At 45.2% G+C, this 20,665-nt stretch overlaps 1 protein-coding gene across 3 annotated transcripts in view; it reads left to right on the top strand.

The window, feature by feature from the left end:
- Positions 1-7,078: 7,078 nt before the first annotated feature.
- Positions 7,079-20,665, top strand: part of RFFL (ring finger and FYVE like domain containing E3 ubiquitin protein ligase) — a 76,182-nt gene continuing 62,595 nt past the window's right edge. Inside the window, exons 1-2 of one of the 3 annotated variants that reach the window (XM_025281079.3) lie at positions 7,080-7,213; positions 7,671-7,831. The gene's annotated coding sequence lies outside the window, so the exon portion shown is untranslated. Of the gene's footprint in view, positions 7,214-7,418; positions 7,443-7,670; positions 7,832-20,665 lie in introns of those variants that run through there. The other 2 variants (XM_025281074.3, XM_044939548.2) reach the window with 2 other exon arrangements.

Raw genomic sequence — 20,665 nt, 5'->3', positions numbered from 1 at the left:
CCTGTTGCTGGCGCTTCCACAGGCTCTCAGGAGAAATGAGCCTGCAGCCTCCTTACTAGGAGCAGTGGGTACATAATGGCAACCTTATGCATGCAAGCTAAGTCGCCTCAGTTGTGTCCGATTGCTACCCCATGAACTGTAGCCCACCAGGCTCCTCCGTCCATGGGATTCTCAAGGCAAGAATACTGGAGTGGGCTGCCATTTCCAAGGGATCTTCCTGACCCTAGGACTGAACTCCTGTCTCTTACATCTCCTGCATTAGCAAGTGGATTCTTTATGACTAGCGCCACCCGGGAAGCTCGTGGCAACCATAGTAGCAAACAAAATGTTAAGCTGGGGGTGGCACACCCCCGTCATTTGTACCATTTGGGAATCTTGAACCCACGCAGCATCAGCAATAAATCAAGCATTCCCTTTTGCCGAGCTCAGAGACCTTTGCAATTTTAGTTTTTTCTCCACCTGACGCCCCAGGCGGCCACCACCAGTCAGTTGAAATTGATGTTCAGGGTGGAGCCTGGCTGCCATCTCTGCCCTGGGCACATCTGCCGTGTTTCCTGAATGTGGCATCAGATGCTTCGTCCCTGACTCAGTACCCTAGGATTGTAGATTTGAGAGGCCTGTAAAGATCACGTGCCCTGGGATTTCCCTGGTGGTGTGCTGGTTGAGAATCAGTCTTCCAATGGAAGGGACGCAGGTTCGATCCCTGGTCGAGGAAGTAAGATCCCACATGCCGCATCTAAGACACGAGACAGCCAAATAAATAAAGACCATATGCCCCATCTTGTCATTTAGCCGAGCAGGAAAGTGAGGTCCAAGAGCAGAAATGACAGTCCCAGTGGCAGAACGGGGGCTGGAACCTAGGACTCTGGATTCCTTGGCCAGGATTCTGTGTCCACGTTGCCTTTAGCTTTCAATTGGTACAGTTCCGCCCTCAGCAGGGACTTATTCCAGCCACAGAGCCTCCCCCAGGCAGCCTTTCTGGCCACGAGGAGGAGCACCATTCACTGTTGCTCCAGACTAGCCCGTGACATCCGACAGGACTCTGCCCCTCGCAATGAGCCCTGGGCCTTAGTCGTGGTGTGTGGGATCTAGTTCCCTGACCAGGGATCAAAGCCAAGCCCCCTGCATTGGGAGAGCAGAGTCGTAACCACACGACCACCAGGGAAGTCCTGTCCACATCTTACTCAGTGCATCTCGGAGCTGAACAAGTGCATTTGACCTGCTGCACAGACTTGACTCCTTGAGCAGCTTTTGAATCCTAGCTCTTCCCTGCTTCCCTAGTTTCTGGGTGTAAGAGTCTCAACATAAGCTGGGGGTTTGCAGGAAGACAATAGGTATATGGTGAAAAGGATACAAAGTCAAGGAACAAGATTGTATCTCCTATAACTTGGTCTTAGCAGTGACACTTACTGTACGCCATTGGATCAATCAGCCTCTTGAAGCCTTAGTTTCATCCACTGGGGGATGGCGGAAAATAATACCTATTGCATAGAATTGCTTTAGGGTCATATAGCTTATGTAAAATGCCAGATACTTTCCCAGGCGTATCATAGGCCCTCAACTGCATATTACTTGAAAGGCTTAGGATACCTGGGAGAAACTGGTGACAGCTTCCTTCTGTGTAGGCAAGGCCGGCTTCATGGTAGTGTGACCCGTGCAGTTGCACAGAGCCCTGAGCTTAGTTTAAAGCTCTGCTGTCCATCAACAGAGGAATGGCTAAAGAAGATGTGGTACATAGATACAGTGGAATATTACTCTGCCATGAAAAGGAACAAAGTTGGATCATTTGCGGAGACATGGATGGACCTAGAGACTGTCATATGGAGTGAAGTAAATCAGAAAAACAAATATTGTATATTAACACATGTTTGGAATCTAGAAAAATGGTACAGGTGATATTTGCCAAGCAGAGACAGATGTATGGATATCGAAGGGGGAAAAAGGGGGTGGGAGGAATTGGGAGATTGGAATTGACATATATACACTATTGATACTGTGTATAAATAGATAACTAATGAGAACCTCCTGTATAGCAGAGGGAACGTGACCTGATTCTCTGTGGTGACCTCAATGGGAAGGAAATCCAAAAGGAGAGGATATATGTATATGCATAGCTCTCCACTTTGCTATACAGTAGAAACTATCAGTAGAAACACAACATTGTAAAGCAGCTATATGTACATGCTAAGTGGCTTTAGTTGTGTCTGACTCTTTGCAACCCCATGGACTGTAGCCCTCCAGGCTCCTCTGTCCATGGGATTCTCCAGGAAAGAATACTGGAGTGGGTTGCCGTTTCCTTCTCCATTGGGATTTTGGAGTCAGGAGAAAATCTAGGTTCAAAACCCTGCTGGACTCTTCCTGGCTAACTTACCTGGACAAGGTAATGTCTCTGTCTCATTGGTAAAATATATGTTGCAGAGGAATTACAGTTTCCTCATTGGTAAAATAAATGTCTCAGGAAATGAAACAGATAATTTATGTAAAGTGCTTGCTGCAGAGTCTGGCACATAGTAGGTGCTCAATCACCATTAATTCTTCCAGCTCTTGCCAAACATAACAAAAATCAGGGCTCTAGGACTTACAAGCCACTCTGCTACTAATACAAGAAATAATATGATTTATTTTTTCATTGCCGTTTGGGGAAAGGTACGTGCTTCATAAATATGTATCGGAAGGTACTTAGCAAATGAGTAGAAATAATAAAAATACGTCAAAGTAAACAGCTCCTATAAATATGTCACTTGGTAGACAAATTAGTGTTTTATTACTACTAAATACTATTGCTTGCTGAAAAGGATTTCAGATTACTTGCACAACGGGTACATTATGGAGTGCCTCTGCGGAAGGGCACGATAAAGATGAAAAATAATGATGGTGATAATATGAAAGGTGGAGAAAGGAGGTGTGTGGGTAAATGCAGCTCTGAGCCCCGCCTTGCTTTAGTGACACGCATATTAGCAGCATTTCAATGATTTAGCTGTAATACGGACCAGAGGGCCCAGAAAAAATGATTTCCATAGGATGTCGTGAGTTCTGACTCCAATTATCAGGCCCATCAGCAGCTTAAGTGCACTCTCTTTCGGAACTGTGCACTTAAGCTTAAAAACTAAGCTTACAAAAAGACATCTCTGGGTCTCACCCCATCCTTGTTCTGGACCTATTAACTTTCTATGATAATAACATCAAGAGAAGGAGAGTTTGGGTGGGGAATAAATGTGCCTTAATCACGGGTCACAAAGCCCTTTCAGAAATAAGAGAGGGTGGCATCTAAAGAGAAAAGGAGTCAGAGAAGGGAAAAGAGGAGACAATAAATGCCTTTGTGGGGGGAAGATAAACCCCTGGGGAGAAGCAGAGGGAACGAGGCAGTGCATCAAGGAAAGTGACCGAAATAGCCAGACAGGAAAAAGATGGGCACAGTTAATTCAGGTGCTGGAGGCCGCTAGGGGGCCAGTCTTTCCATGTGTTCCTGGTGGTGGAAAGACCTGGTTTCAAATTCAAGTTTGGCCTTTTCCTAACTGTGTGGCTTTGGGTAAACTTCTTAATAGGAAGATCTTCATTAATAACATGGGAATAGGTTCATGACATTGTACAGGAGACAGAAATCAAGACCATCCCCAAGAAAAATGCAAAAAGGCAAAATGGCTGTCTGAGGAGACCTTACAAATAGCTGTGAAAAGAACGGAAGCGAAATGCAAAGGAGAAAAAGGAAAGATATACCCATTTGAATGCAGAGTTCCAAAGAATAGCAAGGAGAGATAAGAAAGCCTTCCTCAGCAATCAATGCAAAGAAATAGAGGAAAACAATAGAATGGGAAAGACTAGAGATCTCTTGAAGAAAATTAGAGACACCAAGGGAACATTTCATGCAAAGATGGGCTCAATAAAGGACAGAAATGGTAGGGACCTAACATAAGCAGAAGATATTAAGCAGAGGTGGCAAGAATACACAGAAGAACTGTACAAAAAAGATCTTCATGACCCAGATAATCATGATGGTGTGATCACTGACCTAGAGCCAGACATCCTGGAGTGTGAAGTCAAGTGGGCCTTAGGAAGCATCATTACGAACAAAGCTAGTGGAGGTGATGGAATTCCAGTTAAGCTATTTCAAATCCTGAAAGATGATGCTGTGAAAGTGCTGCACTCAACATGCCAGCAAATTTGGAAAACTCAGCAGTGGCCACAGGACTGGAAAAGGTCAGCTTTCATTCCAATCCCAAAGAAAGGTAATGCCAAAGAATGCTCAAACTACCGCACAATTGCACTTATCTCACACGCTAGTAAAGTAATGCTCAAAATCCTCCAAGCCAGGCTTCAGCAATACGTGAACCGTGAACTTCCAGATGTTCAAGCTGATTTTAGAAAAGACAGAGGAACCAGAGATCAAATTGCCAACATCTGCTGGATCATCGAAAAAGCAAAAGAGTTCCAGAAAAACATCTATTTCTGCTTTATTGACTATGCCAAAGCCTTTGACTGTGTGGATCACAACAAACTGTGGAAAATTCTGAAAGAGATGGGAATACCAGACCACCTGACCTGCCTCTTGAGAAACCTGTATGCAGGTCAGGAAGCAACAGTTAGAACTGGACATGGAACAACAGACTGGTTCCAAATAGGAAAAGGAGTACGTCAAGGCTGTATATTGTCACCCTGCTTATTTAACTGATATGCAGAGTACATCAGGAGAAATGCTGGGCTGGAGGAAGCACAAGCTGGAATCAAGATTGCTGGGGGAAATATCAATAACCTCAGATATGCAGATGACACCACCCTTATGGCAGAAAGTGAAGAAGAACTAAAGAGCCTCTTGATGAAAGTGAAAGAGGAGAGTGAAAAAGTTGGCTTAAAGCTCAACATTCAGAAAACTGAGACCATGGCATCTGGTCCCATCACTTCATGGCAAATAGATGGGGAAACAGTGGAAACAGTGGCTGACTTTATTTTTCTGGGCTCCAAGATTGCTGTAGATGGTGATTGCAGCCATGAAATTAAGAGACGCTTACTCCTTGGAAGGAAAGTTATGACCAGCCTAAACAACATATTCAAAAGCAGAGACATTACTTTGTCAACAAAGGTCCATCTAGTCAAAGCTATGGTTTTTCCATTAGTCATGTATAGATGTGAGATTTGGACTCTAAAGAAAGCTGAGTGCTGAAGAATTGATGCTTTTGACCTGTGGTGTTGGAGAAGACTCTTGAGAGTCCCTTGGACTGCAAGGAGATCCAACCCATCCATCCTAAAGGAGATCAGTCCTGGGTGTTCATTGGAAGGACTGATGTTGAAGCTCAAACTCTAATACTTTGGCCACCTGATGCGAAGAGCTGACTCGTTCGAAAAGACTGTGATGCTGGGAAAGATTGAGGAGAAGGAGATGACAGAGAATGAGATGGTTGGATGGCATCACCGACTCGATGGACATGGGTTTGAGTGAACTCTGGGAGTTGGTGATGGACAGGGAGGCCTGCCATGCTGCAGTTCATGGGGTCGCAGAGTCGGACACGACTGAGTGACTGAACTGAACTGACTGACGGACTTCCCTGGAGGTCCAGTGACTAAGACTCTTCATTCCCAGTACAGGGAACTGGGTTTCGATCCTTGGTCAAGAAACTAGATCGCACATGCTGCACAATTAAGTTTACATGCCACAGCTAAGACCCATCGCAGCCAAATAAATAAATATTGAAAAAAAATAACATGGGAATAATAGTACTCAGTTTGCTGGGTTGTAAAGACTGGAAATAATACTTTTAAAGTGACAGAGACTGCATGTATAAATGATATCATCTTTACTCCACTTTTCTTTGTGATATTACTTTTGTTAAAATACAAACTGTTCAGGACAGCCCTGAGAGGTCTCCATAGGAAACTAAGGCATAAGAAAATTAGTCCACCTTGGGTAACAATTCCCCATGCAACTCTAGTGCTTTGTATTAGTAGTTTACTGTGTGTATGCTCAGCTGTTCAGTTGTGCTTTGCAACCCAGACTGTAGCCCACCAGGTTCCTCTGTCCACGGGATTATCCAGGCAAGAATACTGGAGTGGGCTGCCATTTCCTTCTCCAGGGGATCTTCCAGACCCAAGAATGGAACTCACCAACCTGCACTGGCAGGCAAAATTCTTTACCACCAAGCCGTCAGGGAAGCCCCCTTGTAGTTGCTAAGCACTTCTGAATATATGTATTGGTTTATTTAATCCTCATACCAACCTGCCTCACACCAACAGTACCAATTTCTTCAGGGATGAGGCAAGGAGAGTTCAGAAATGTTAAGTACCTGCTGAAAGGTACCCAGCTGATGATGAATGGCTGGGGTGGGTTCCTCCCTACAGAGTCATCTTCATTCTACCAGGGCCTCCCTCTGAGGAGTTTCCTCACTTTAGACTGGGAAATGCTTTAGAGGGAGGTGCCATAGAGTGCATGGGACAAACATGGGTTTTGATGTCCTTCAGATCTGGCTTCTAATAGCTCCCAACCATGCGACCTTGAATTAGATAGTGAACCGCGATGGGCCTGGGTTTCTTTCATTGTAATTTGGGGGAGCCATCACTTGCTGATAGCCATTGTGGTGAGGAACAATGGGATATGGAAGTGAGGCAACTTTCAAAATTTTCTTTTGAAACGAGTTCCGGGGAGATGTTCCGGGGCTTGCTTAGGCTCTCCAAGCTGGACCACAGTTTGGACCCTTCAGCTCCCGCGCAGAGTGCGGTGACCCCCGTCGACTTGGAAGCAGTAGATGCCCCTACAGCGGAGGAGGATCGCCATACACACGGGCTCAGGCTCGTGGGCTGGGGTCGGCCGCCCGCGGCCCGGGGCTCCGCCAGGGGGCGCGCGCGTGCGGAGGCCGCCCTCTGGTCCGCCGCGCGCCTCCCGCGTCTCTATGGTGGCTCGGGCGCGGCAGGAGCGGCGGCGGCGCGCTCCCGAGGGGGCGGGGCCGCGCCGGGGGCGGGGCCTGCGCGAGGGCGGGGCCTGCGCGAGGGGCGGGAGCGACCGGCCCCGGCGGCTAGGGATGGCTGAGGGGCGGCGGGGGGGCCAACTTCCTGGGGCCGCCCGCGAGGATGTGGCGACCGCCCCCCGGCGCCCCTCAGCCCCGGAGACGCCGCCACGGCGCAGCCCGCAGCGCCCCTGCCTGAGGCGCCCGCGGCCCGGATCCGGCCCCTCCTCTCCCCTCCCCTTCCCCTCCCAGGTGCGGGGCTGGGCAGGCGGCCGCGACAGGTGAGGAGGCAGCGGCGCCCGCGCTGGGGTCCGCGGGGCGCCTGGCCTAGGCTGGGCTTCTAGGGGAGTCCGGAGTGGGGGAGCGCTGCTCGGCCTCGGGGTCTCGCCAGGCTGTGGTCCTGGGTGGGGGCGGGGGGTGCCTCCTCTGTGCGGGGTGCGGCCTGAGACGCTCGCTGCCCACAGGGGATGAGGGGAAGCCCTCCGTCGCTGAAAAGTCTGCGCATTCAAGGTAGCCCGCACCTGTCCCATTAAAAAGTGCCCCTCACGGAAGCACTTCACCTGTGGGGGCACTAACGGGAGCCGTGGTTATCATATATCTCCAAACGCCCTACCCGATCGGCAGGTTCAGTTGGCTTGTGGGGGTGGGGGGGAAAGATGCGGCTTTTGAAGCAGAGGAAACTGAGGCAGGTGCGCGCGGCCGCCTGCGTTCAGGAACTAGCCTGACCCTACTTTCCAGGGCAGGAGCCCCGCGGGCTTCTCGGAAGAAGGTGGAGGCTGGAGTTTGGAGGCTGGAGTTCGGAGGCTCGATGGAGAAGTTTGGGGCTATGCTTCTCCCATCCACGTGCCCCCCTCCCCACCTAGGGGCCCCTGGTGGAAATGGTCTTCTGTTCCCCTGAGGTAACCTGTATGAGGTCGCCAGTGGCCAAGACGGAGAGGAACGGTGGGGCCTCTGCAGCTGGGTTGCCCACGAGACATTTAACCAGACACGGGGAAGAGTGCTGGACCCGGGGAGCCACAGCCTCGCAGGCTTCTGTCTGCTCAGAGCTTGATGTCAGGCTGGCTGAAGATAGAAACAACAGTATACTTTTTCCTTTCTGTTGGCCTGTCATTTGTTCTAGGGGAAAAACTGCTTGTGTAATCAAGGAAGAGTGTACTATGCTCCTCCCCGTCTACCCCAGGGAAGAGTTACTGTTAGCTCCGACAGAGGGCTTCACCCACAACTGTCACTTTGCCCCCTGGCTAAAGGCCACCAGAACGTAAGGAACAAACATCCCCAGGTATTGTGTGGCCTTCCAAGAAAGTAAGTTTCTTGCCCATCCCGTTTTACAGATGGTTTGGAAGGCAGACACCTCTTGTCACCCTCTGTTGGCTGCAACTGTGTGGGGAGTAGTTGTTTTCCCAGTGACAGTTCAAGATAGTGTGGCCAAGGTTGTCCACTTATGGGAACATTTTTCTAGGAATGGAAGCAGGCAGGGGACACGGTGCTGGCCGAGTTTGTGTATGGAATTCTAGGGTTGGGAGCTAGTTCAGGGGATTTCAGGTTTGACGACTTCTTTATCCTTTTTTCTTGATTGTTTTGCCTCACATTCAAGGAAATAGATGATGGCAAGCATTTCTGAAACTCTATAGCGTATTTCCTAATAATTCCGGACTTCAGAATACAAGTCATAAATTGCAGTTTATTTAGAGGTGTTATTTTCTCAAGTTTGCACATTGGGTATGACAGTTACAGTTTGATGTGGCAGGCCTAACTGTAGTAGCTTGATTGTGCATGAAGAAGGTTTCCGTGTAATCTTGGACACGCACACACACATTTTAATGTCTGTTTAGGAAGATCAGCCCGCTAGAAACTTCCATATTGATCAGGAAGATAGCTGTTATCCCGACTGTTTACCTTAGGGTCAGGGATTGTAAATCTTTGAAATCGACTTAATTTAACCCATTGCTAAAATAACATGCACAAAAAGAGAGCTGTTCTCAAAAAGGTTAGAAATTAATTTGTTTTCAAAACTTTCTCATGACCAAGCCAGTTGATAGCACTCTGCTTAGCACTATCTTAAGATAGCAGTGGAAAAAGCATTTTCAGTGACCAGCATTTAAAAAGACAAACAGCAGCAATAACAAAGAAAGGGTACGGTTTCTTCCCTAATTACCTGTCCATTGTGATGTTTAGTACACAAAATGTGTTGTGCCTAGAACTTTCTGAAAACACCCTTGTAAACCCAAGGAGTGTTAAGGAAACTAATTCCACCTTGATTTTTTATTCTTAGAACCTTTAATAAATACTGCTGTTGTTTTAAAAGATTAGAGACTTTTGTATGAAACTTGTACTGGCTATAGGGTTTAGGTTTTGAGAGGAAAGATTTAACCTCTGCACCTTAAAATCTCATAACCTGCAATACAGAACTGAGTTATAATTTAGAGTTTAATGAGAATGCATAGTTTAAATTGCTGTTGCTGAAGCCGTGAGGTGTGAGCTTCCTCATTATTGTTTGGTAGTGGTTACTGGTTGTTATTTTTGTTTGGTTACTGATTATTGGTAGGTGTGACTTGTATTTCTGTTAGAAAGATTCTGGCGATCTGAAGGACAGTCTTTTTGTAGGCAATCACAAATTCCCATTCCTTCAGTAGGGAGATGGTGTGGTCCCTTTCTTGTTTTGTGAGTTTATATTACTTGGAGTTTTAAACCCCTAAAACCTGTTGGGCTCTTAATAGAGTATCCTATTGTATCTTACATGAAAGCGGTCCTAGATGGGTTGGAATCATTGGCCTTACGTGTTGAAAGACTTTAGTTCTCCCAGTTTCCAGGATTTATCTGCTGTGGTCAGGGCAGTGGTTTTATCTAATCCTCATGATGCCATTCTTAGCTTAAACCCATTATCCTCCTTTATCTTTGTTAAGACTGTCATGAAGTTTCTCTGCTTTCTCTAGTTCAGGGTGACTATTCCACATGTTTGATGCATTTGGGCCCATTAATGTTCAGAATTGGAGCGGTTGAGCGTTAAGAGAATCTACCTGTTTTTAAACATTTTCCTTTTTCAAGGCAAGCATAAAAATCTTGAGTTTCCTCTGGGGGAAATCAGCCCTTTAAAAATCTAATAGGAAAACAAAAGCTGGTTTTTCCAGCTTTTTACCAGTACGATTATTCTTAACCTTTTCTTCTATTCTGGTTTTGCCAGTACAGTGACTAGTGAATGATGACCCAGAGGCACGGGAAAACCCAAGATCTCCCAAATCATCAAAAGAAGGTCACATTGTATTCGGTGTAGCTTTAGCCTTTTTAACTAAAAAGTGAGTTTTATTACAAGGAGTTCCCAAAGCCAGCCACTCCTTAAAAGATTCGCTCGCTACATAGCAGTTTTGACACTTAGGGGTTCTTTAAAATACAGATTTCCCAGCTCCACCTCCTGAAGTGTTTTTTTTCTTTTTGTTTTGCGTGGATAAGTGATGACCGAGAATCTGTATTTTAAAAGCCACTCTGGGCAGCTACTTACAAAAAGCTCCCCGTGTGATTCTCATCTGCAACCGGGTTTAGGAACCAGTGTTGCATTGCTTTGAAATTCTTTATAAATTGGTAGTCCCTTTAAAAGCATCATTATGTTATTCAGGATGTTTGATTTGCTAGAATAGTCCATTTCCGAGTCATGACAGTTAACAAAGAGCTTTTATAACTTTTATGTAAATTACTTTCCAGAGGGGCCCTGTCTACCGTATTATCTGTCAGGAGTCATGAGGGAGGGTTGGGAGAGTAGCTTCCTGTATTTCCTGAGTGGACAAATGAATGATAATGTGGAAACCACTGGAGGACTGAATGAGTAGTCAAATCTAGTTCTGATCAGTGTTGCATAGGAGAGTTGCCTGGTCTTAGATACAGAGAGCTGCCTCTGTATGTAAGATTTTAAAATAAAGCCAGTTTGCCAGATGTTTCATTTCTACATTAACTGAAGCGCTTATTGGACATGATGGATGCTTAATAGGCAATAAAATTTAGTCACAGATCCTTTGCCGAGTTCATGGAAGGAAGAAAAGGTGAAATCCAGAACCCTCTGAGTTAAAGCAGAATGGGGCACTAAATATGTTAGGGAATTAAATTTGGGGGAAATGTAACAGTTTAGAAAAGAGACAAACCTGGCTTTGAGCCCCAGCTCCTCCACCTCCTGGCTGGGCTTCTTTCGTTGTTGTTTCATCCATAAATTGTGTCTGACTCTTTGTGACCCCATGGACTGCAGCCCGCCAGGCTCCTCTGTCCATGGGATTTGCCAGGCAGGAATACTAGCTGCTAAGTTGCTGCTAAGTTGCTTCAGTCGTGTCCGACTCCGTGCGACCCCATAGATGGCAGCCCAACAGGCTCTCCTGTCCCTGGGATTCTCCAGGCAAGAACACTGGAGTGGGTTGCCATTTCCTTCTCCAATGCATGAAAGTGAAAAGTTAAAGTGAAGTCGCTCTGTCATGTCCGACTCTTTGAGACCCCGTGAACTGCAGCCTACCAGGCTCCTCCATCCATGGGATTTTCCAGGCAAGAGTACTGGAGTGGGGTGCCATCGCCTTCTCCAAGGAATACTAGAGTGGGTTGCTATTTCCTTCTCCAGGGGATCTTCCCAACCCAGGAATCAAACCCGCGGGTGCTTTAGACACATCACTTAACCTCTGTGGGATTCCTTTTCTTCATCTGCCAGATGAAAATAATAACCTGGTGGCATTGATCAGTGGATGAAAAGAGAGCAAATCTCTTCTTTGTACATTGTATGGAGCTCAATGAACGTTCTCGTCTCAGAGGATTTTTGTTCCGTAGGCTTCAGATATCTCTCGAAATCCAGCCTTCCCCCTGTCTCCTTCCAGGAATATCTACTCGGTCAGCTCTTTTAGAAAACATATGAAAGAGTGAGGACTCAAGAAGGTGAGAATATGGTAAAGAGGAATGAGTCACAGATACTTGAAAAAAATTTTTTTCTTAGAACGAGTGGAGTGTAGGCATATATCCAGAATGACTGTCTGTGGGAATAAATTCATGACATTATCCAAATTCTGCCTCCAGTGTTTGGGCCGTAGCCTAGGAGCTCAACTCAGGCTCCCAGGCTTGGGTGGGGGTGGGGGGGGGCTGTAAATAGCACCTGACAGCCCTTTCTTTTCTCATCTTCCTCCCCCCACCTCCCTTTTTGTTTTTTTTTTCTTCTTTCCCTCTCTCTTCCCTTTCCCTCTTTCTAAACTGCCTTTTCCTTTCGACTTGCCAATCATGGCCACAGTAATCGCAGATCAGGCCGCTGGAACTCTGAGGCTAAAAAAGGTTGCTGGTTGCTAACACCTGTCCACCCAGCTAAATGAATAGGATCTTTTGTGGGCAGGAGGTTAAAAAAGCTGATTAGTACAATACTGGCTTAAAGGACCTATTAATGATCTAACATATGTAAATGACCAAGTGATTTTAAGCCATTTTGGAGATTTGTTTCTTATACTCTACGTTCATTTTTTTTATATTGAATTAGGATGTTGGCTGGATTTTTCCATGTGTGAATCTGATCATATTGATTGGGAATCATTTATATTCTGAAGAAGTTTCTGCCCTTAACGGCCTTTGTGTTGTTCGGCAATGTCTAACTTGTGTGTAATACAATTAAAGTTTTGTTCACTGTGCAGCTGACATAATTATTTTAATTTCTGCTCCTTATATATTTCTCTTGGCAGCTGGGAAATTAAAATACAAAATTTTGCATAAAACTGCTATTTTGAGGGGGTGATTTTACTGTGAGTCCAACGGACTTAGGCCCGAGGGTGCAGTTTTGAAGATGTCTTACTCAACATTCCTGTAATAGTCTCTTTTTCTCTCTTAGAATTAATGTATTAAGACCCATAATTGGCTATTCAAGCATTCAGATGAGACAATGTTTGGCCTTTACCCCGTGATTCTATTTTTTACTATATCTCTTTTGAGGAAATGTGTGTAATTTTTGAAAACCCCTAAGTATATTACAGTTACAGTACATTACATGAGCGTGTGAACTTTTGCGAAGACTAGAGAATGGAGTGGTTTTCTCTGATAAGCTGTATTAATTCTCTCCTCAAATCACCACTCTCTTCTTTTTAGATCATAGCGTGTGCAGACCTGATGTGAAAGTGAAAAGGCTGTGATGCGTTTCACAGGGATGGCTGTAGTCTTCAGGAGCAGAAGTCGCTCTCAAGGAGACTTTACATTTAATTACGCTAATCCGCACTTAATTTCCTACAGCGTTCTTGGAGAGATTCTCACTAGGCTGCTGATTTCATGGAGTTATGACCTATGAAGGTTTTTATCTCAGTTAAGCCTGCTAACTTTTTTTTTTTTCTGAATGGAAAGTGACGTTGGTCTGGTAATTTCTCCATTGTCCTCTCCTGTAAAAAGATAAGCAAAATCTTTTGGCTCTCTCAGCCTCTTTTAGCACGCATGTGCTGAATTTGAACTTTACAGAATTTTTTTGAGCTGGTGTTACTTGACTTTTAAAAGCTGCCTCTTCTCCAGTGCTACAGATTAAGCCTACATCTCCTAGGTTGACCTTCACATGGTTTTTCTAGAACGGCATGTAAGAACACGGCTTCATTATCTCTGGGTTGTGGAGTGAGTGGTCATGGACAGAGGAGCCTGGCGGGCTACAGTCCATAGGGTCACAAAGAGAGGAACAGGGCTGAGCAACTGAGCATGCATGCAGTGGTCAGGTCTCCTAGGACAACCGTTTGTTTCCACCAGGCCAGTTCTCAGGGTAGGGGAAGCCTACCCCATTTGGACCACTTGGAGCCAGATTGATTTGCTGAAACATTTTAACTGTCGTGATCCACTTTGATGAAATACTGCCTAGGCATCCTGAAATTTACAGGAAGTTAGGCCTACTGGAGCCTCTGCTGCCCCCACCCCCACCCCCAGTGGTTAAACGTAATTAGTTGGTAATCAGCGCTATTGTTTGTTTCCAACTGCTGGATTATGTTAAAAGATTTAGAAGAAAAGCTTTTTTTAAGGAAATAGAGCAGCCTCCTCTCCCATCCCGGCTTTTTCTTGTTTACTTTGAAAAATCTTTCCAGTCTTAGTCCTGATAAGGCATATGAATCAGTATATTTTATACAATAAGAAAGCTTCTTGTCCCTCCAGCAATTTCTGTGAATTCCACTTCCCCCTCCCCCCTTTAAAACAAACAAACAAACAAAACTTTCTTCCTGATTAAGATATCTGCTTTAGAAATAACCAGACCTTATCTTAGGTTGTCTTCCAACCTTTTCCTGGGTCTTGAGTCAGTGGTTCCTTAGCCAGTGAATTACATCTCCTGATCATGCTGAATTATTATCTTCAAGGCATGGAAGAAGATCCACTAGAGGGTGAGCCTTTATTTGAAAATGCTGGATGAAAGGAGTGTTCTGATTTGGGGAAAGAGTGGAGTGTTTTCCAGGGCTTTGGAGAGAGTGGGTGCAGCTTTGTTCAGCCAGTTTGAGGAATCCTTAATCAAGAATGTCTCTCAGGAAGAGGGAGGATTGCCTCGGGAATGATTTTTGCGGACCAGCAGCCGTGGTTTGGGCAGTTTGGACTTTATGGAGGTGCAGAGGAACAGTTAGGGGTTAAAATTTTGTGCTGGGAGCGTGGGGTGGGAATAACTGAGGGACTAGGAGAATTCTTGGGCCTTCTTTCACGTCTGTCTGACTCTCTACCTCTTGAGCATGATTAGATTTAGGTGCCATTCTTGGTCATTTTGTCCTATACCGATGGAAAAACCTGCATAGTCATCCTGTGTCACATCTGAAGTTTACCTTGGCCAGTGTTTGCTGCAGAGCGGGTGGGGAGGGACTACCCCAGTGCTTCCAGAGGGCTTGACAAGGGCACGGCCGCCCTCCCTACCTCCCTCACCATATGGTTGGACCCAGCACTCCAGGTGACTCTGAGTCATCACTCCCACGCCCATTGATCTAGTTCAGTGTTTCCCAGCTGTCTAACTGGTGACAGAGTTGCAGACTGGCAGCTTGAGGAATAGTGACGTGAACCAGCCAGTTCGTGGGGTATTAGACACTTCTGCCGGAGAAGGCAATGGCACCCCACTCCAGTACTCTTGCCTCGAAAATCCCATGGACAGAGGAGCCTGGTTGGCTGCAGTCCAGGACATGACTGAGTGACTTCACTTTCACTTTTCACTTCCATGCATTGGAGAAGGAAATGGCAACCCACTCCAGTGTTCTTGCCTGGAGAATCCCAGGGACGGGGGAGCTTGGTGGGCTGCCGTCTATGGGGTCGCACAGAGTCGGACACGACCGAAGCGACTTACTTAGCAGCAGCAGATACTTCTGCAGCTTCATCCCCAGATGCTCGTCATCAGGTTCCTAAATTTTATTTGTCTGAATAAACTTTTCTGTACAGCACATCACCATGTCTCCTGTACTACCAAAACTAATATTAAAAATGAAAATACATTGACATTTACATCTGATTTGGTTTTTGAGATACCAGCTATCCACACCTGCACTGTTATTTGTGGAAACGCTCAGAAATAGCTGCCTGAAATCTCTCTTCTCAGGTTTTCAGAAACAGCACAGACATAAAAATAAGTCACTAGTTTTGTTTGGAAGGGGACTGGTACAATTTGAGAGTTCTGAGTATCATGTCAAGAAAGCAGATCTTGATACCATAGCCTGTAAATGTTGACATGTATCTTAATATACATTTGGTCTTCCCAACCAAACAGCATTTTTTTTCCCCCTAATGGGGAAAAGTTGAAATTTGTTGCTACGTATTACTGATATAAAAGCATGTTAAAATATGATTTCTGTAAGTTTTTTGTTTTTTTAATTTTGACTGTGCTGGGTCTTCATGACTGCATGGGCTTGTCTCTAGTTTCTGCGAGTGGGGGCCACTGTCTAGCTGGGTTGCAGGGGCTTCTTTTTGCAGTGGCCTCTCCTGTTGCAGAGCACAGGCCCTAGGGTGCAAGGACTTCAGTAGTTGTGGCACACGGACTCAATAGGTGCGGTTCCTGGGCTCTAGAGCACAGGCTCAGTAGTTGTGGAGCACGGGCTTAGTTGCTCCTTGGCATGTGGGATTCTCCTGGATCAGGGATGGAACCCGTGGATTCTTCATTCCTGAGTCACCAGGGAAGTCCGCTTTCTGTAAGTTTTAATATACTGATTTAAAAAATACTTTTTACCTAAAGTAATTTATCAGGGATTACACTCAAATCGTGACCTTTTTAAAAAAAATTCTTAGAGGCATTAGATTATTATTGCAGTAGATCAGAGTTTTCGTAAGTATCAGAGTCTCCTGTTACTTATGAAAACTGCTGTCGGGTCCCTATAAAAACTGCTGTTTCCTGGTTGCTAGCCCACAGCTATAGAATCTGGGAATTTGGGAATGAAGCTGGGGATTCTGATGTAGCTTATCTGCAGCCCACACTTGAAAAAAGTATTGCTGTCAGAAGGAACCACACATTAAAAAAAATGAACAATGTTGAGAAATGCCGATATTGGGGGGCTGCCTTTAAAAATTCTGTGGAGGAGGAATTCAAGGCATAGGGAAGTAAAAAAAAATCTCCAGTTCACCTAGAGTCTCCGTTAGTTGGATCTTGCAGACCAGCAATGAGGTCTGTTGAGTCTAAGTGGGTACTGTTTCCATGAGATTACACCAGGGTGTACCTCCTTATTGGTTTCTCCTCACCTGTGTGTGCATGCCCAGTCGTGTTTGTCTGACTCTTTGCAACCCCATGGACTGTTGCCCGCCTGGCTCCTCTATCCATGGGATTTCCCAGGCAAGAATACTGGAGTGGGTTGCCCTTTTCTTCTCCAGGGGATCTTCCCAACCCAGGGATCGAAACTGCTTGGCAGGCAGATTCTTTACCACCACGCCACCTGGAAAGCACATTGATTTCTCTAATTGCCCTTAAATCTGAAGCTGTAGAATAGGGCAAGAATGCTCTGATTCCTTCAGAACAATAAATGACGCAGTTGGCATTTTTGTAAGTGAAAAGCTAGTGCTTCTGAAACTGTGGTGAAGGACCAGCTTTGTGAAGTGCTTATCCAGTCTATTGCCAACTAATATTTTTATAAGGTACAAGAAAATGTTTAAGGGTGTGCCGTTTCTTTGAGGCACTTCAGAGTGCTTGGTTTTTAGAACCCTTTTATAAATAGGAGCAAGCGTGATTAGTTTTTGTGGCCATAATGTAAAAATGAGTGTTGATTTGGAGCGGGGAGAGGGGGGAAAACCTCTCCATCCATGGGTTGCGTCCTGGTTTAATTGCTTGGTTGGATGAAATGTCAAACTTGATAGATGATTAGGGCTGTTATTTTGGTGGTTAAACAATAATGGAACTGTTTGGATGTTTGCGAGGAACACTGCTCCCTGTGTTTGGACTTTGCTCTGGAGAAAGTTTCAATTGTTCAGAAGCAGTACTAGTTACAAAATGCAGCTTCTGTGGCTCCTAGCACAGCTGTCTAAACTGCCAGCTCTACTGGGGCCTTTGGACAAGCATTGTTTAACACTTTGGGAAACAATTTGTGTTTCTGGTTCCAGAATGTCGATGGTTGTTCCTGCCTAGTTGGGAGACCTAGAAATGGGAGAATGGTACTACGTGTGTCTAAGTTAAGTCCGGCTTTTTTTTCCTTTAAGCATCTCTAGAACAAACTCCGTCTTTCTCACTGGGGTGGGGATGGGTAGGGGGTGGTTATGATGAGACTATTGATTCCCTGGGCCTTTTCTTTCCTAGTTAGTGACTGTTCAGTAGAATAGCATGTTGTTGGGCTGTGTGCCCACCTACGGAGGACTTGGGTCGTTATAACCATCCAGTACTTCTCCTTATGTCTAATTTTACCCCAAGGGTTCTTGTGTTGTAAGTGATGGTGGAGTAATGGTGGTAGGTCACTTTCAGGAAGAAGCCCAGATGAGCACAGAAAGTAAAATTTTGAGCTTGAGGCTTGTGTCCTTTGAGGCGTATGTCCTGCTTCTATACATGTGATAACTGGCTGAGAGAATCACAGAGGAAGCATCATTGACATTTTTTCCACCAACCTCACCCTCATGTTTTAGAGACTTTTGTAGCAAAGGCTATTTGTAGTGAGAAGCCTGTCCCATGTGGGGTGCCTACCCGATCTGGTAACCACATCTTTCACAGTTTGTCTAATTGCTGTAGTTCTCTGGTGCTTTTGAGTTCAAGCAGGGCACTTTGGGCCGCACGCTGAGCTGAAATTGCGGTGAGAGTTCACTCTGCGTGGGTAGCCTCTGCTGCCTCCTGGCTCTTTGCTTCTGGCCCCGGGGAAGCTCTGATAAAGCCCCGGGAGGGATGGGGCACAGGCAGCACCTGAGATACACTTCAAATGGTTGAGCCAGCAACCAACCCACACTTAAAGAATCTTTTTTTCTTTTTTATTTCTGGGTCGAAGGGACAGCAGAATAATATGAAATACACTTGCCTTACAAACGATTCGCCTTCCTTATTTCCCCATAGTGGTTGGATATTTGGACTAGTAATTGCACCTTTATAGTCACGTACGTCCCTTTCCCCCAACATCTCTAAGCCTTGGCAGTAATCTGTGCTCTATCTCTATAATTTTATCCTTTCTGAAATGTTATGGAAATGGAATTGTAACAACATGTGGCATTCTGAGATTGGCATTTTTCACTTAGCATGACGCCTTCTATCCAAGTTGTATTTAGTTGTATTTAATAATGCTTTTTATTGCTAAATAGCCTAAGTAGTATGGATGGGTCACTATTTTTTTTAAATTGTAGTATAGTTGGCTTACAATGTTGTTTTCATTTCTGGTGTACAGCAAAGTGATTCAGCTTATATATATGTGTGTGTGTGTGTGTGTGTATATATATATATATGTATATATTCTTTTCCATTATGGTTCATCACAAGATACTGAATATAGTTCTGTGCCCTGTGCAGTGGGACCTTGTTTTATCTATTTTACATGTTGTAGTTTGTATCTGCTGATCTCAAACTCCTAATTTATCTCTCCCTCGCCCCTTTTCCCCTTTGGTAGCCATAAGTTTGTGTTCTATGCCTTGGATGTATCACAGTTTTTTTTAACCATTTACCTATTGTCGGGCATTTGAGTTGTTTCCAGTTTGGGGCTGTTACAGATAAAGCCATTATGAACATTTGTATACAGGTATTTGTGTGGATACAGGTTTTAATTTCTCTGGGTTAAGTGCCCGGGACTGTAATTGCTGAGTCTCAGAGTAAGTATATGTTTAGTCTCTTAAAGAAACTACCAAACTATTTTGCCCAGCACTGTACCATTTTACAGTCTGTCCCACCAGCAGAGTATGAGATCCAGTTTCTCTGCATCCTTGCCAGCATTTGGTATTGTTCCCATTTTTAAACTTTTTAAAACAAGTAGCATATCTGGTTTTTAAATTCATCAGATTGCTTGTAAAACTGATTTGATTGACAGAGAGCAGAGATTTTTGAGTTGTGGTTAGCCCTCCGTGTGGCTGTGTCTCAGGACAGTGGTCAGTGGTCTGTTGACCTTTTTAATCCTCTGCCCTGGTGAAGAATCCATACCTGCAATGCAGGAGACCCCAGTTTGATTCCTGGGTTGGGAAGATCTGCTGGAGAAGGGACAGGCTACCCACTCCAGTATTCTTGGGCTTCCCTGGTGGCTCAGCTGGTAAAGAATCTGTCTGCAGTGTGGGAGACCTGGGTGCAATCCCTGGGTTGGGAAGATTCCTGGAGAAGGGAAAGGCTACCCACTCCAGTATTCTGGCCTGGAGAATTCCATGGACTGTAAAATCCATGGGGTCGCAAGGAGTTGGACAGGACTGAGTGACTTTCACTTTCACTTTGGTGTCCTCAAGAGAGGGAAGACTAACCAAGACTAACCTTGGGGGAGGCATGGACCATGAGCATGAGACTCACATTCCCCCTTACCTGGCAGGACTTGGCACATCTCTGCATCTGCCTCAGAATGACAAATGAACGAACCAACTGCTGTCCCAACACTGAATTCTGGTTAATTCTTTACAGGTTTACCCCAGTGAACGCAGCCTTAAATATGCTGAAAATTTGGCCCAGAATGGCCCTAAGAACTTATTCAAATTGTTCTGAACAATTTGTCCTTCAAATTTCATTTTCTTTGTCCAGTGATCTCAGGAACTTTATTTACTTCATTTCTGATAATGTTAATTAGCTTACGCTGCTCATTTAAGTACTAAAATTGCACAAAAGTGTATGTAGGAAACAGAGAGTAAACCTTCACCCCTCCCGAAAGTAACTCCTATTGAGTGGCTCTAGGCTTTTGAACTGTGTTTTGTGTCTCTCTCTATATGTATGTATGTATTCTGTGTGTGTTCTCCACCTGCTGCCTGTACTGATCCCCCCACCCCCCTCCATGGATGGTATGTTGTGGGCATTTTGCCCTGTGATTCTTTTTTAAATGTTCAAGTGAATAAGTGAAGTTGCTCAGTTGTGTCCGACTCTTTGCGACCCCATGGACTGTAGCCTACCAGCCTCCTCCGTCAATGAAATTCTCCAGGCAAGAATACTGGAGTGGGGTGCCATTTCCTTCTCCAGGGGATCTTCCCAACCCAGGGACTGAACCCTGGTCTCCCGCATTGCAAACAGACGTCTGAGCCACCACAAAACTTTGGGTTCCTTTCTCTAACTCCTTTTGTTTTATTGTAAATAAGATGAGAGTGATAACTTTGAAAGACCCAAATAATGTCTTTTACTCCTTGAGTTTGAATTGAAATAAGTGTGTGGCTTTATTTGCAAGTAAATCCTTAGAATTCTA

The sequence above is a fragment of the Bubalus bubalis genome, chromosome 3, assembly GCF_019923935.1.
Source record: "Bubalus bubalis isolate 160015118507 breed Murrah chromosome 3, NDDB_SH_1, whole genome shotgun sequence".
Taxonomy (NCBI): Eukaryota; Metazoa; Chordata; class Mammalia; order Artiodactyla; family Bovidae; genus Bubalus; species Bubalus bubalis.
Note: the sequence above shows the minus strand (reverse complement) of the source record. Positions and strands in the feature narration are given on the sequence as shown.